Genomic DNA, 16,741 nt, shown 5'->3' on the forward strand with positions numbered 1-16,741 from the left:
GCTGTTCATTCGAAAACCAACCATCTATCTCATCGTTTTCACAATTTTTACTAACATAGTCAAGCCTAGAAAGATGATCAGCTACCACATTCTTTACACCTTTTTTATCTTTTATTTCGAGGTCAAACTTTGGGAGAAGTAATATCCACATAAGCAATCGTGGTTTGGCCTCCTTCTTAGCAAGCAGATATTTAAGGTCAGAGTGGTCAATAAACACTATTACTTTCGACAAAACAAGGTATGAATGGTACTTGTCAAGTGCAAATACTACTGCTAGTAACTCTTTTTCAGTGGTTGCATAATTTAATTGTGCTTCATCTAGAGTCTTACTTGCATAGTATATAGTGTGAAATACCTTGTTCCGCCTTTGGCCCAGGACAACACCAACTGCAGTATCACTGGCGTCGCACATTACCTCAAAAGGCAGATCCCAATCCGGTGCCACCAACACAGGAGCTGTCACCAAGTGCTCCTTCAGGTTCTCATATGCCTGCAGACAATCAGAGTTAAATTCAAATGGTACATCTTTTATGAGTGGGGCCGATAGAGGCTTAGCGATTTTAGAAAAATCTCTAATGAACCGCCAGTAGAACCCGGCATGTCCTAGAAAATTTATGGCTCCCTTTATTGAAGCCGGTGGTGGTAGATTCTTGATGACTTCCACTTTAGATTTGTCCACCTAAATCTTTTATTCCAAAATCTTGTGCCCTAGGACAATTCTTTCTTGTACCATGAAGTGGCACTTCTCCCAATTCAGCACCAGGTTCGTCTCTTCGCACCTCTTCAACACGGAGCTCAGATTCTGTAAACACTCATCAAACGTTGAACCAAAGATAGAAAAGTCATCCATAAATATTTCAAGAAAGGTTTCAATCATATAATGGAATATAGCAGTCATGCAACGCTGAAATGTAGCAGGGGCATTACAAAGACCGAAAGGCATACGGCGGAAAGCAAAAGTTCCATAAGAACAAGCGAAAGTGGTTTCCTCTTGATCCTCAGGTACAATAGTGATTTGATTATTCCCCAAATACTCATCTACAAAATAGTAAAACTCATGCCCCGCTAGTCTCTCCAACATCTGATCAATAAAGGAAGGGGAAAGTGGTCCTTACGGGTGGCATCATTCAACTTCCTATAATCAATACACACTCTCCACCCCATAAAAGTTCTTGTAGGAATAAGTTCATCTTTTCATTAGTGATCACAGTAATCCCACCTTTCTTAGGCACACACTGAACAGGACTTACACATGCACTATCTGAAATATGATAGATAATACCAGCATCGAGAAGCTTGATAGTCTCAGCCTTCACTACATCTTGCATCTTTGGATTCAGTCATCTTTGAGGTTGCACGAGGGGTGAGTACTTTTCTTCAATCAAGATTTTGTGCATACAGATTGATAGACTTATTCTATTTATTTCTGCCACCTTCCAGGCAAATGCCTTTTTGTACTCTTTGAGAACTTAAAACAACTTTCCCTCCATAGCATCTGTCAAAGCTGCAGAAATAATGACAGTTAATGTGTTATTCAGACCTAGGTATACGTACTTTAGGTGTGGAGGCAATGGCTTGAGCTCAAGTGTCGGTGGTTCCTCGATGCTTGACTTTGGAGGGGTCAAATCTCTTCGCTCTCTCAAATCCCCCAGTTTCATCCTCATTGGCTTTCTCCATGGGTTGTTGGCATTAAAGGATGCCACTATTTTAGCTTTTTCTTTGTCCAAGTCATCCTCCTAAAATTTAGTTGTGAGGGTGGCTTCCAATGGGTCTTTCATAACATCCTGCACAAAATTACACACAAGTGAATCCACAACATCAATTCTAAAATAGTCATCAGTGTGAAGTGTGTGGATAAGAGCATTAAAGACGTCAAAAGTATTTTTTTCCTCTCCCACTCTCAATCTCATCTTCCCTTCTTGAACATCAATCAAGGCCTTGCCAGTCGCAAGGAATGGTATCCCCAAAATCAAGAACATCTCCATGTCTTCCTCCATGTCAAGGTACTACAAAATTTGCAGGAAATTTAAATTTGTCCACCTTTACCAGGATGTCCTCTATGACTCCTCGCGGGTATTTGACAGATATGTCTGCTAGTTGCAAGGACATCCTTGTTGGCTTAGGCTCTCTGAATTCGAGTTTCCTGAATACAGATAAGTCATAAAATTAATAATCACACCAAGATCACCCAACTCTTTACGAAAAACAATATCACCAATCATTCAAGGAATAGAAAAACTCTCTGGGTCTTTTAGTTTCAGTGGGATCTTGTTTTGTACCAATACAGAGCAATTCTCAGTCAATTTTATCGTCATGTGATCTTCCAACTTCCTATTATTAGCTAAAATGTCTTTCAAAAATTTAGCGTAGCTCGGCATTTTCATCAGGGCATCAGCAAAGGGAATATTAATGTGCAATTTCTTGAATACTTTTAAGAACTTACTGAATTGCACATCCATTTTTGCCTTTTTTAATGCCGCACGGAAAGGTGGAGGGATAACAATTTTATATTGTGCAGTGGGTGTGGGTGTGGGTGTAGATTTAGAAAAATTACATGTGGATGTGTCAGCCGCTCTCTCTCTTTGATCTTCTTTTTCTTTATCTTCTTGTTCAAGCACTTTTCCGCTCCTCAATGTTATGGCTTTCACTTGCTCTTTCGGGTTAGTTTCCGTGTTGCTTGTCAAGGTGCCCGGTTCTCTGCTAGTGATCATTTTAGCCAATTGACCTATCTGATTCTCCAAGCCCTTTATTGATGTATCCTGGTTCTGCAGTCTAGTCTCGGTGGCTGAGATGAACTTGGACATCATCTGCTACAAACTAGACTTCTAATCTCGAGGCTCAGGTCGATACATCAGTTACTTACTATACTGTTGTCCTCCTTGGGGTCTATTCTGACTGCTTTACCACCCCATGAGAAGTTTGGGTGTTGCATCCATCCAGGGTTATATGTATTCTAATAAGGATCCTTCCTCAGACGGTTTTGAATCCCCACTTGCTTCACTTGTGCCTCCTCATTCACATAGAAAGGACAACTGTCTTGACAGTCCTTAATATAGTGTTCTCCTCCGTATTTTTCACAAAATATCTCTTGCAGGCGCATCTTTGTCCCGTTTACGTTCAACCTGTCTATTTTCTTGTTAAGTGCTTCTAATTGTGCAGTGACAGCCGAAAAATCAGTTACCTGGTGTACTCCTACATCCCTTCTTTGGTCGTTTTCCTCAACAGAGTCCCATAGGCCGCATCATCTATCATTATACGGTTATAGGAAATTAAACCATAGTAAAAAGTTTGGACAACTAACCCAAGAGGCAACTCATGATGTGGGCATCTTTGGAATAAGTCTTTGTAGCGCTCCCACGCTTCGTAGAGTGACTCCTGCTCAAATTGAGAGAAGGTGGTTATGTCCGCTCGCAGCTTCATGGTTTTGGATGGAGGAAAGTATTTCAAGAGGAATGCCATGGCCATATCTTCAGAAGTTGTGATGGAACCTACATGGAAACAATTCAACCAAGATTTAGCTTTGTCACGCAAAGAGAACGGCATATAAACATAGTCTAACAGCATCGTCCGAAACTCCATTAAATTTAAAAGCTTCATGAATTTCTAAGAAGTTGGCGTGTGAGTGTTTGGATCATCTAGCGCATTTCCCCCGAATTGGACAGTGTTCTGGATCATTTGAATTATGGCTGGTTTGATCTCAAACTGGTTCGCCATGACGGTTGGTTGCACTATGCTCGGACGTGCTCCATCAAGCGAAGGTTGTGCATATTCAAGCATGTGTATGCGCCTTGGCTCTTCAACCCTTAGATCTTCGTGATTCTCTTCCTCACGTTCGTTCATGTTCATCATGTCTCTAAGCCTCTGTTGTTGCCTTCTTTTGCGAAAAGTTCTTTCAATTTCAGGGTCAAGCTGCTCAAGCTCCACGTCAAGTGACTTTGGCATGAACCGGAAGAGATATCAGGAACAGAATATGGAGTGTTAGTTCAAGAAAAATAAAGCAATGCTAAAGAAAATAACAAAAAAAAATAAAATTGTGAATTAACAGTCCCCGGCATTGGCGCCAAAAACTTGATCGAGCTAAACTTGTACTTTAAAGTCCATACTAAAAATGTGTAATATTCAAGTTCGAAATAATTGCAAGTGAACGATGTCAAGTAATAGTATGATATACGAGAGTACGAGTATCGTTCTACTGGAGACTTTATTTTACAATTATTATTTTCAATTATTAAATCTTTAGCAATGAAATTTGAATGATTGTTTTCTACTACTTTACTTAAATAAAAACTCAAAGATACGTTTCAAGAATTAAATAAGGAGATATAAAATCTAGAATTATTAATTAAAATTCAATGAGAAATGAATTTGTTGGAATTTCAGTTTACCTACCCCTCATTATTTACTTAATTCATTCGATAGTGATCTATGCTTCTGACAGGATTTTCTTGTCGATCACGCCCTTTCGAACTATGCCAAACTAATTATACTCAGTGAAATAATTAAATTTCTTTAATTATTTATCAAAGGTGAATCGCATAGCGTTCCATGGAATCCCCTAGCTTTCGCCCTACAGGACTATGACTATCGACGTGTATCCGACTTCATATTTCTATGTAAATTTTAAACCCGCAGACTATACTACTCGTTCTTATCACAGGCTATTCTCTCGAACTCACTCGCAATATAAGATCGTTGTTAAAGTTAGCTACGCTCTAGCAACACGATAAAACAATAGCATAATCAAGAATAAACCAAAAAACGAAATATGAATTAACTAAATCGGTTTCTGGGTAGGATCCTCTTAAATCCCAACAATTAATAAAAATTAGCTACTCGATGTGATAATTAAACTAAGCAAAACAATGTTTAAATAGGAGAAAATAACCTCGAAATACTAAACGTGACGAGATCTGCGAAGAACGGTGCTCGGAAATCTCGAAATCTTCAATCCAAGCGCAAAATCGTCTCCAAGGCTTTTGGTGGCTGCTATATAACACCCTAGCTTCGTCCTCCTTTTCTTCTTTTTAGCCTCCTTGGTAAAAATATCCCTGAAGGCAAGAATTGATCCTCAATATTTTTTCCAAAATTAAGTCCTGCACGGGCGATAAAATTCTACTCCCCGATCGCCGAGTCTTTCTGTAAGTTAATTCTTTGGAAGGCACTTTTCGCACCCGAGCGGTAGAATTTTACCGCCCGGGCGCCAACTCTTCTGTCCAAATGGTCTTGTGATCAATACTCGTGCTCAAGCGGTAAGATTCTACCGCTCGAACCCGAGCTCTTTAGCCATTTTCTTGTTTCCTTCACACTTCTGTCCCGATTTTTACTCTTCGGTCACTTTACCTGCGGATTCATCACGTATTAGTGAGACACTATCATATGCATAGGCTAATTGTAAAACGAACGAAATGTAAATGAAATGTACGCATGCAAAATGCAAACACACACAAAACTAATGCAATAAGACACGTAAAAATGACACTTATCAATGTGGAGAGTGGAGGTGCCGAAAACTGAATAGGCAGAGCTGGGAGTGCGCACGCTAACCCGTGAACCTTACGTTTTCCGCACTATATATATGTTTATGAGACAGGAGTTAAACATTGTTCAATTGATACATTTTATGTGGGGCCCCGGGTCCGATATCTAATACTAATAATTTTAAATGTATCAAACCAAACGATTTAATAAAATATATAATTTCTTGTTCACAAACTGACATAAACATCGTCAGAATAATTTAAATGTCTCAAATGTTTGAAATATAATTTTCAACATGTCAAAATAACTAGTGAACAAAAGTAATCCAAACGTCATCAAATAGCTCCTAAGACCCGAGAATCCCACTCTAACTCGTATCTCCTCGCCTGGAACTAGACTCTGGCATCCCAAGCCTCGCCTCACCTACCGTCAAGCACATGAAAACAAGAGGTAGCCGACGTGCCGGTGAGTATAAACCCAGTATGATACAATCAATAACATATGAGAATTTAATTTTCAAAATAGTTCATATAAATCCATAAAGATGCAATATAATGCAATGCATGATCAGAAGCTGTGGGCTATCAATAAATTTCAAGATCAAGTGAATCATCTGGTCATAGGGTACCCAAGGAAAGAGAATCCCCCATCAACATCCACCGACTCATCCGCTCGAGGTGGGGTGCTGTGTTTTACAATCCCAGGACTATGGTGCGCCTATAGAGAGTGTTCAGGCCATAGCAGCGACCTCCGCATACACTATGCCAACTCAACTATAGCCCCATACGTCCAACAAATCAATATATCAAGGCGACCTCCGCCATATCAAATCTGAATCGAAAGTGGCTCAATATGCAATGCAATGATGCATTTCAATCTCATCAAGTCAATATCATAATAAGATCATCTCAAAAGATCAATCATCAAAAATCACAAGTATTTCATCAAGCCATAGAATTTTCAATTTAAAATAAAAATGATACTTTTACCTCGTATGTTACCGACCGTAACATACCTTTCAAATATTACCAAAAGAAGATCGAAATGTGTAAGTGAGAAGTCTTGAACCTCTGAATTCTACTATAACTCAAGAACTCGGATCATTTATCAAAACAGAGCAATTTCTATACAAAATTCATAATTAATTCAATAATGCTTCGAATCAAGATCCGCAATTTGGATATTCAAGAAAACTCAAATTCCAACAATTGTGTAAAGAAGGAATCCATATCATTTCTTAACCGTAATATGACATAAAAATATTCATTGAATCATTTTGTCAAACACGTGACGTGCGTGCTAAAGAATTAGCTCCACTACAATTCCATTTCTTTTCCAAAATATCAATACATACAATACCATCAATCATTATATTAACAACTTTACCTCAACACTCAAACCAAACGACCCATTGTTTTCCCTTCAATCACTAACCCAAGGAAATAAACTTTCTTACCTTGCTTCTAAACTCTTGAGGAGAAGAACTTCTAATCTCCAAGCAAAGATTAAGGCTTCCATCAAATATTTATGTCTTGGAAGAAATTGGATTGAAGGAGAAATGAGGAACCCTACCTCTAAACCGCTGGAGAGAAATGAGGATGAGAAGAAATGATACAAAAATCATTCCCCAATCTAATATATACCATCCAAACCTCAAAACACGTTTTTTGTACAAGTGCTGGGCGCCATGGCGCGTGTTTTGGCGTAGGGGCGCGCACCATACTGCCCAAACACGAAAATTTCAGCAATGGGCGCGCCATCGCGCGGGATCTGGCGCAGGGGCGCGCCGTATTCTGTCCAAAACGCATTTCTAACTTCAGAATTTGCGAAAGTGGTAAACTAGAAAGTTGTAGACCTATGTCTTGGCTTGCATCTCCAACTGGCCTCATGTCATTTGGAGGTCTGAGTAAAAATTTATGCTCAATCTCCCAACATGTGTCATTGTAGGAACGACGATACGCACGACACACTTCGGGGCGCTTTTGGCTCGTCTTCCCTAATGATTTGACCAAAACTCAAAATAAGAAAGTTATAACCTTATGTCTTATCTTTCTAATGAAAGTGGCCTCACATCAATTGGATCAATATACAAAAAATTATGCTAAAAACCACAACTACTGTCACATTTTTCATACCGTTTCTGCACTTCCATTACCTATTTAGCTCAAATTCAACCTTTGATTCTACCCATCCATTATCTATTCAGTTCTATAACATTCATTACCATTCATACCATAACGTAAATCCATAAACCATCACAACTACTGCCACAATTTTATTTTTTTCAAAATTCGGGCATTACAATTCCTCCCCTCTAAAAATAGATTTCGTCCTCGAAATCAATCATCTCTTTCAAGTCTAAGATGTAATGATCAATACTGAAAATAAAACCAAGAATAAAGGCGTACTTCATTTGAATAACTCTGGATATTTATGTCTCATTTTATCTTCTAATTCCCAAGTTTCCTCTTCAACACAATGTCTGTTCCACTGTACTTTAATCAACGGTTTCAATTTATTTCTGAGTTGCTTATCTTTTCTATCTAGAATTTTAATCGGTCTCTCAATGTAGCTCAATTTCTGATCTAACTCAACTTCATCTGGTGGAAGTAAATGAGAAGGATCTGGATGATATTTCCTCAACATGGACACATGAAAAACATCATGAACACCTGATAACGCAGGAGGAAGAGCTAATCCATAAGCCAAATCACCAACACGTTCCAAAATCTCATACGGACCTATGAATCTCGGTGATAATTTACCCTTCTTTCCAAATCTAACTGTACCACGAAAATGAGATATTTTCAGAAAAACTCTGTCACCTTTCTCAAAAATCAACGGCCGTCTCCTGATGTTCGCATACTTAGCCTGTCTATCCTGAGCAGCTCTCGTACGACTCTGAATCAATTTCACCTTCTCTGTCATATCTCTTATCATATCAAGTCCTGCAATTGGTGCTTCAGATAAATCGTCCCAATACAGAGGAGATCGACACTTCCTGCCATATAGTGCTTCAAATGGTGACATTCCAATGCTTACTTGATAACTATTGTTATAAGAAAACTCGACAAGTGGTAACGAATCCTGCCAACCAATACCAATATCCATCACCACAGCTCTCAGCATATCCTCTAATGTCTGAATAGTACATTCTCACTGTTCGTCTGTCTGAGGATGATATGCTGTACTCAAATGCAAACGAGTACCAAGGTCCTCTTGTAAACTCTGCCAAAAATGAGAAGAAAATTTGGGATCACGATCTGATACAATTGACTTAGGCACACCATGCAATCTCAAAACTTCTTTGATGTACAATCTGACCATCTGATCATGCCTATATGTCATCTGATAAGGAATGAAACACGAAGACTTGGTTAATCTGTCAACGATAACCCAAATTGCATCGCAACCCTCGACGACCTCGGCAATTTCGTGACAAAGTCCATGGTGATATGATCCCACTTCCATTCTGGAACTTTAAGGCTATGCAAAAGACCTCCTGGTCGCTTTCTTTCTGCTTTCACTTGTTGGCAATTCAAACAACGAGATACAAATTCTGCTATGTCAGATTTCATTCTTTTCCACCAAAATTGTTTCTTCAAATCATTGTACATCTTTTTACTTCCAGGGTGTACACTGAACTTACTGCAATGAGCATCACGCAAAATCTGTATCCTCAACTCTGAAATATTAGGAATTACAATACGATCATTCAAAACAAAATACCCTCATTATTGACCTGAAATTCTGATTGATGTCCTGATTTGAAAAGTTCAACTGATTTCGGAATGCTTTAATCTAACTTTTGGGCCTCTCTAATTTTGACAAACAACTCGGGTTCTGCCTGAATCATAAATACTCTTACAGGTTGAGTATCTACCACCAAATCCAAACAAGAAAGACAAAATTCTTCTACTAAATCAGATACACTGCTAGTGATCAAGGACATATTACATACTTTTCTGCTCAAAGCATCGGCTGCTGCATTAGACTTTCCTGGATAATATTTTATTTCGCAATCATAGTCTTTCAACAAATCTAACCAACGCCTATGTCTCATGTTCAACTCTGCTTGTGAAAAGAGATATTTCAAACTCTTATGATCAGTGAATATCTCAAATGTCTCCCCATACAAGTAGTGAGGCCAAATCTTTAAGGTAAAAACAACTGCTGCTAGTTCCAAGTCATGAACGGGGTATCTAGACTCATGTGGCTTCAACTGTCTTGAAGCATAGGCAACCACACAGCCGTGCTGCATTAATACACAACCCAATCCTTGATGTGAAGCATCAGTGTGCACTGTATATCCTCCTACACCTGATGGAATAGTCAGAACTGGAGCATTAGTCAATCTATGCTTAAGTTCAACAAAACTAGCCTCACATGCTTGCGACCAAATAAATGGTACATTCTTTTGTGTCAGCTGGGTAATTGTCCTCGCAATCTGTGAGAATCCTTCAGTAAATCTGCGATAATAGCCTGCCAAACCCATAAAACTACGTACCTCAGGAACTGATGTCGGTCTAGACCAATTGATGACTGCCTCAACTTTACTCGGATCAACTGATATACCAGCACTCGAAATCACATGTCCAAGGAATACCACTATATCCAACCAAAACTCGCATTTGGATAATTTAGCATACAACTTTTCAGTTCTCAAAATTTGCAAAACAGCTCTCAAGTGCTCGGCATGCTCAATTTCAGATTTTGAATAAATAAGAATATCATCAATGAAGATCACAACAAATTGATCTATATATCATTGAAACACACGGTTCATCAAATCCATAAATACCGCAGGTGCATTGGTCAACCCAAAAGGCATAACCAAAAATTCAAAATGCCCATACCTGGTACGAAAAGCAGTCTTAGGCACATCTGTCTCTCTAACTCTTAACTGATGATATCCGGATCTTAAATCAATCTTAGAATATACTGAAGAACCCTGCAACTGGTCAAAGAGATCATCAATCCTTGGCAAAGGATACTTATTCTTTACTGTGGCTTTATTCAATTGTCTATAATCGACACAAAGCCTCATAAACCCATTTTCTTCTTCACGAATAAAATCGGAGCACCCCAAGGTGAAACACTTGGTCTTATATATTCTTTAGCCAATGGATCCTCAAGTTGTTCCTTTAGTTCCTTCAGTTCAATTGGCGCCATCCTATAAAGAGCTCTAGAAATAGGTTGTGTACCTGGCATCAACTCAATGTTGAACTCAACCTCTCGGACTGGAGGAAATCCTGGAATTTCATCTGGAAATACATCTGAAAATTCACTAACAATTGGAATATCTGCCAATTTAGGTACTAACCTTGAAATATCAATCGCATAAACCAAGAAACATTCGGCTCCTTTCTGCAACAAACGAGTCATGGACAAAACAGATATCAAAGAAATCTTAGCTTGAGAACCTTTACCATAGAATGTCCAGTGATCTGTCATTTCAGGCCTAAACTTAACAATTTTCTGAAAACAATCTACAGTAGCCCTGTATCTTGTCAACATGTCAATACCAACTATGCAGTCAAAATCAGACATCTCCAATATAATACAATCAAGCTCAATGATATTATCCTCATAACGAAATTCACAACCACTTATCATTTCAGCTGACCTCATCACTTTGCCCAGTGGAGTAGAAATAGATAAGGTAGATGATAATGCTATAGAATGCAACGAATGCAATGTGACAAAGTGCTCAGATATGAAAGTATGTGATGCACCCGTATCCATCAAAACATAAGCAGGATAACCTGAGAGAAAAAAATTACCTGCAATGACATTATCTGGAGCATGATGTGCCTCATCCTCTTTGAGTGCAAAAAATCGAGCCTTCTGTTTAGGTGGATGTTCTGCCCTGTGGCCACCACTCTGTTTGTTCTGATCTGACCGGTTTGATTGCTGATAAGAATGAACTGTAGGGGTCTGACGATTCTGGTGAGGTGTCTGTCTCGATGATCTCCCACTCTGAGATATTTCACTGCCACGATTAGGACACACTCGAAAATAGTGTCCCACCTGGTTACACAAGTGGCAAGCTCCCGAGATTCCTCTACAATGATCGGTATAATGTCTACCACCACACTGACCACAAGTTGTGCCTGAACAACCAGTGCTCTGAAATAAACCAGACTGTCTCGATCCACTAGAAATCGAAAAATTACTGCCATGCCTCTTAAATTGCTTCCCTCTAGCCCTAAACTGCTCTCTTATGTTGCCACTATTACCGTGTCTGAACTGCTGTCCGAACTGTGGCTGTTGGGGTCGTTGCGAATACTGAGAACCTCTTTGCCTAATGATTCAAGTTTCAGCTACCTTGGCTCGATCAAGAGCCTCAACAAAAGTGTTAGGCCTTTCAGTATTAACCAGGATAAATATATCAGGATTAAGACCATTTATGAAATGATCGGCCTTAGCTTCTTCATCGGATGCTACATGAGGAGCAAATCTCAGTAAATTCGAGAACTTGGCAACATAGTCCTCAATATTCAGATTTCCCTGCTTTAAATTTGCAAACTCGGCTCCCCTATCTTTCCTGTAAGAGGTAGGAAAGAAACGATGATAAAATTCAGATTTAAAAATATCCCAGGTAACAATCATACCTTGACCCTCTAAAGCTTTCTTTGTCATGATCCACCAACTCTTAGCAACATCCAATAACTGATGAACAACTAATTTGATTCTACGATCATCTGGATACTGAAGAGATTCAAATAATTGATCCATATTCTCCAACAAGTTCTCACACTCTAATGCATTCTCGGTACCCTTCAACATCGGTGGGTGCAAAGACTGAAATCTGGCTAACAGTATCTCCATCGGAGTCGGAGTTATATCCATCTGAGTATGAGTAGCACTACCCTGATCTTGTGCCACTGGTATGTTCTGTCTAGGTCTACCACGACCTCTACCACGAGTAGCCATGTCTAATATACAATAAATCAAACATAGATAAATCACAATATCAATATCATCTCAATCTTGTATCAATCATCTCTGGCTCTCGAGACTCAATAATCTCAAAAATCTCGAATATAGCTCAACAATAGAGTATCTCAATTATGATCATGTATTTCACATTACGGCACAGTGAAAATGCTAGAAAATATATCACATGATCAAGCAATTCGAACTGACTCTATCAACCCTGTTCCCAAATATCATACGCTCTGATACCACCTAATGTGGAGCCCCGGGTCCGATATCTAATACTAATAATTTTAAATGTATCAAACCAAACGATTTAATAAAATATATAATTTCTTGTTCACAAACTGACATAAACATCGTCAGAGTAATTTAAATGTCTCAAATGTTTGAAATATAATTTTCAACATGTCAAAATAACTAGTGAACAAAAGTAATCCAAACATCATCAAATAGCTCCTAAGACCCAAGAATCTCACTCTAACTCGTATCTCCTTGCTGGAACTGGACTTTGGCATCCCAAGCCTCGCCTCACCTACCGTCAAGCACATGAAAACAAGAGGTAGCCGACGTGCTGGTGAGTATAAACCCAGTATGATATAATCAATAACATATGAGAATTTAATTTTCAAAATAGTTCATATAAATCCATAAAGATGCAATATAATGCAATGCATGATCAGAAGCTGTGGGCTATCAATAAATTTCAAGATCAAGTGAATCATCTGGTCATAGGGTACCCAAGGAAAGAGAATCCCCCATCAACATCCACCGACTCATCCGCTCGAGGTGGGGTGCTGTGTTCTACAATCCCAGGACTATGGTGCGCCTATAGAGAGTGTTCAGGCCATAGCAGCGACCTCCGCATACACTATGCCAACTCAACTATAGCCCCATACGTCCAACAAATCAATATATCAAGGCGACCTCCGCCATATCAAATCTGAATCGAAAGTGGCTCAATATGCAATGCAATGATGCATTTCAATCTCATCAAGTCAATATCATAATAAGATCATCTCAAAAGATCAATCATCAAAAATCACAAGTATTTCATCAAGCCATAGAATTTTCAATTTAAAATAAAAATGATACTTTTACCTCGTATGTTACCGACCGTAACATACCTTTCAAATATTACCAAAAGAAGATCGAAATGTGTAGGTGAGAAGTCTTGAACCTCTGAATTCTACTATAACTCAAGAACTCGGATCATTTATCAAAACAGAGCAATTTCTATACAAAATTCATAATTAATTCAATAATGCTTCGAATCAAGATCCGCAATTTGGATATTCAAGAAAACTCAAATCCCAACAATTGTGTAAAGAAGGAATCCATATCATTTCTTAACCGTAATATGACATAAAAATATTCATTGAATCATTTTGTCAAACACGTGACGTGCGTGCTAAAGAATTAGCTCCACTACAATTCCATTTCTTTTCCAAAATATCAATACATACAATACCATCAATCATTATATTAACAACTTTACCTCAACACTCAAACCAAACAACCCATTGTTTTCCCTTCAATCACGTACCCAAGGAAATAAACTTTCTTACCTTGCTTCTAAACTCTTGAGGAGAAGAACTTCTAATCTCCAAGCAAAGATTAAGGCTTCCATCAAATATTTATGTCTTGGAAGAAATTGGATTGAAGGAGAAATGAGGAACCCTACCTCTAAACCGCTGGAGAGAAATGAGGATGAGAAGAAATGATACAAAAATCATTCCCCAATCTAATATATACCATCCAAACCTCAAAACACGTTTTTTGTACAAGTGCTGGGCGCCATGGCGCGTGTTTTGGCGTAGGGGCGCGCACCATACTGCCCAAACACGAAAATTTCAGCAATGGGCGCGCCATCGTGCGGGATCTGGCGCAGGGGCAGCGCCGTATTCTGTCCAAAACGCATTTCTAACTTCAGAATTTGCGAAAGTGGTAAACTAGAAAGTTGTAGACCTATGTCTTGGCTTGCATCTCCAACTAGCCTCATGTCATTTGGAGGTATGAGTAAAAATTTATGCTCAATCTCCCAACATGTGTCATTGTAGGAACGACGATACGCACGACACACTTCGGGGCGCTTTTGGCTCGTCTTCCCTAATGATTTGACCAAAACTCAAAATAAGAAAGTTATAGCCTTATGTCTTATCTTTCTAATGAAAGTGGCCTCACATCAATTGGATCAATATACAAAAAATTATGCTAAAAACCACAACTACTGCCACATTTTTCATACCGTTTCTGCACTTCCATTACCTATTTAGCTCAAATTCAACCTTTGATTCTACCCATCCATTATCTATTCAATTCTATAACATTCATTACCATTCATACCATAACGTAAAGCCATAAACCATCACAACTACTGCCACAATTTTATTTTTTTCAAAATTCGGGCATTACATTTTACATCTTTTTATATGTTGATTGTTGGGCAGGGTTTTGACTATTACATTTGAGTACTTCTTTTAAAACAACAGTTTAGGAATTTGATGAGGTTAAATTATTTAATTGTAGTAATTTTATTCAGTAATTGAATGATTTTTTAAAATGTATGTGTTTGAGTAATTTTCGAAAATAGCTTACAAAAAAAATTTTTAATAGTATTTTAGTAGTAGACTTTACGTGAACTGTCGAACAAAATAATTTGGGCTCAGAGTTCGGCTCGAAAAAAGTTCAAACATGCTCGAGTTCTACTCGAATTCGATAAGCTCGAATACAAATTAAATATTTTTTGAGCCGGCTCGAAAAGCTCGTTTACCTACTCGGTTAGTTTAAACCCCTACTTTAAGTTAATATTATTATGTATAGATATATATTAATATATTAAAGATGAAAGCGATTTCATCGTCAAACAACTTTGTAACTTTGTTAGAATATCTCATGCCAAAGAATGAGCGTGTTTTGTAAAACTCCGGGAAAATAATCACAACTTTTTGAATCCAAGAACAAATAAATCATTGTCTTATATGCAGGTCACGGTGATTTTGGATAAAGTCCGCAAGACCCACAAAACATCCTTGTACAAAATGATCGAAAGCGCCGAAATGAATTCTAGTTGTGACAACTTCTTGTTGATTCATATTTAAATAAATTAAGTAGAACAAGAAAAATGCTATGGTGAATCTAGTTAACAAAAGACGAAACCTTCGGTATTTACTATTTTCAACTTGTTCTAGTTCATTTCACACTTGTCTGCATATTCAATGCTAATAACTAACATAAAATATCATCCTAAGATTCGCCCATCCGCACACCCCTCCAAGAATCCCTTATCAATTTCATACACGCATATATATAAACACTCACATACCACAAATATTATCACATTAACCAAATCTTCATCGAATGCCACCTTAGTGGATTTAATATTTCATGTCTTTCAGATTCCTTGTTGAAAACAGAAATAGTGATGGGTTGGTGTTTCTGCGGTCTCGGGAGTAGGGTATGTAGCACTAACAGATCACCAACCAAGAAAGAAGCAGATCCTGAATGTGGGCTAGATGTGAAATTCTTGAATCCCAGGAATTTTTGGGCTTCGGAAATTAAGCAGGAGCAGCAGAACTTCACTTGCAATAAAGAATTAACTTTGGAGGATTTGATTCTCTCATCACCAGCTTTCAACGAGGGCAGCGTCCACGGTGTTGATCATTTGCATGCGATTAGACAAAGTTCAAGCAGAAAGGTTCATCCCACGTTTGATGCAGAAATAAAACATGAGAGAGGTTTGCATGAATCTAAGGATAGTTTTTCTGTGGAGATATCGATGAAGACTGAAGGTGGAAACGAGCAGTCTAATAGTTCAACATTTCACAGAAGTAGAACTGAGAAATTGAAGAAGAAGGTGAGTTTTAGGTCGCCGGAAGTGGCTGACATATTCATTCTGGAACACTCACACGGCGTATATGTTGCAGAATAAATACCATGGTTTTGGTTTGGAGGATCAACGCTTTATAATCTTCCTTTCAAAAGTTTGTATTAAACATACCCTGATACCCATGTTCTTATCATTAGTCATAACGCTGCTCTCATAATTTGTCCGTGTGCATGAGAACTTCGAAAATGTGGAGTCCACGCTATCGTGTTCTGCATAAATTGTTATCCTGAATGTTTTACGTAAGATTCACCTACAGATAGATGCATTCAAAGATGCAACATATATACAGAACCCTAAGAAAACACTCAAAAACATAGAAATTGAGCTTGACGGCAAGATACAAGGCATCATTAAGCTACATCAAAAATGCAACCTTAAGCCTTGCAAATGCGTTCCAGAGAGAGAAAACAAGATAAAATCTAATCGAATAGTTTG

The sequence above is a fragment of the Primulina tabacum genome, chromosome 2 (assembly GCF_025594145.1).
Source record: "Primulina tabacum isolate GXHZ01 chromosome 2, ASM2559414v2, whole genome shotgun sequence".
Lineage (NCBI taxonomy): Eukaryota > Viridiplantae > Streptophyta > Magnoliopsida > Lamiales > Gesneriaceae > Primulina > Primulina tabacum.